Here is a 1,845-nt window from a genome sequence, read left to right as displayed (position 1 = left end):
AAAAAAAAAAAAAAAAAAAAGAATGAAAAAAGAGGGTCAGGCATGGTAGCTCATGCCTGTAGTCCCAGCACTTTTAGGAGGCAAAGGTGAGTGGACTGCTTGAGCCCAGGGGTTTGAGACCAGCCTGGGCACCATGGCAGAACCTCGTCTCTACAAAAAACACAGAAAATTAGCCGAGTGTGGTGGCTGGTACCTTGAGTCCTAGCTACTAGGGAGGCTGAGGCAAAAGGATCAGGGCGCACACCTGGAGTCCTAGCTACTCGGGAGGCTGAGGCAAAAGGTTTGAGGTTGCAGAGTTGTGACTGAACTACTGCACTCCAGCTTGGGCAACAGAGATGGACCCTGTCTCAATCAATCAATCAATCAATCAAGGAAGGGTCTACCATCAACAGCCCAATATTTATTCAAATACACATGAAACAGTTACCCAGAGAGATCATCACATCCTCGACCTTAAAACAAACTACAACAGGTCTGGTGCAGTGGCTTCTGCCTGTAAAGCACTTTGGGAGGCCAAGGCCAGCGGATCACTGGAGACCAGGAGTTTGAGGCTAGCCTGGCCAGCATGGCAAAACCCTGTCTTTACTAAAACAAAATGAGACAAAAATATAAAAACAAATCACAACAAATTTAAAATAACTGAAATTTGTAACACAGTATTCTGACCAAATCAGAATTAAACTATAAATCAATAATATAAAAAGATCTGGAAAATCTCCAAAGAGTTGGAAATTAAGCAATACAATCTAAATAACTAAAGAGTAAAAAATGAAGTCACAAGGGAAGTTAAAAAAAATTAGAATTGAATGGTAATGAAAATACAACATAAAGGCTGGGCGCAGTGGTTCATACCTGTAATCCCAGCACTTTGGGAAGCCAAGGCAGGAGAATCACTTGAGGTCAAGGGTTTGAGACCAGCCTGGCCAACATGGTGAAATCCCGTCTCTACTAAGAATACAAAAATCAGCCAGGTGTGCTGGCGGGCACCTGTAATCCCAGCCAGGAGGACTGCTTGAACCTGGGAGGCAGAGGTTTCAGTGAGCTGAGTGAGTGCCACTGCACTCCATCCTGGGTGACCGAGTGAGACTCTGTCTCAAAAAAATAAATAAATAAAAATTCAAGATATAAAAATTTGAGTGATGTAGCTAAAGCAGTATTTAGAGGAACAGTTACCTCAATAAATTGTTTCTGGCCAGGCGCGGTGGCTCACGCCTGTAATCCCAGCTACTTGGGAGGCTGAGGCAGAGAACTGCTTGAACCTGGGAGGCGGAGCTTGCAGTGAGCCGAGATCGCGCCACTGCACTCCAGCCTGGGCGACAGAGTGAGACTCCGTCTCAAAAAAGAAAAGAAAAAGAAAAAACTAAGAAGAAAGAAACGGTACAATAAAAAAATAGAGTGTTACAATCACATGGGACTACCATTTTACATGAGGTCCCTCGTTGACAGAAACATTGTTATGTAGAGCATGACTGTACCAGAATCATGGGAAAACTTTCGTATTTCAAAGTGGTGAAGACTTTCGGTGCCCCAAACGGAAAGAACTGTAAATTCCACCCGAAAGAAATTCAAAACGTGTACATGGCAAAATCTACCAGCGAGTAAAACCAAAAGATAAAAGAAAAAGTATCTGCTGCTCACATAAAGTACCACTGGGTTGTGAGACCTTAGGGAAATCACTTTCCCCTTCTGAGCCTCCCGTGTTCCTGGGGTAGCGACGGAGATGATAACGCTGGAAGTCACGGGCTGGATGCAAGTATCAGTGGGACACCTCACTGAAGACCCTCTGACAAAGGGATCACGGTTCTCCACCACCGGCACCTGCCCAGGCTCCAGTCCTTCACACGC

This window comes from Mandrillus leucophaeus, unplaced genomic scaffold (assembly GCF_000951045.1).
Source record: "Mandrillus leucophaeus isolate KB7577 unplaced genomic scaffold, Mleu.le_1.0 Scaffold17, whole genome shotgun sequence".
In the NCBI taxonomy this organism is placed as follows: domain Eukaryota; kingdom Metazoa; phylum Chordata; class Mammalia; order Primates; family Cercopithecidae; genus Mandrillus; species Mandrillus leucophaeus.
The sequence above is the reverse complement of the archived record's forward strand: the minus strand, read 5'-3'. Positions refer to the sequence as shown.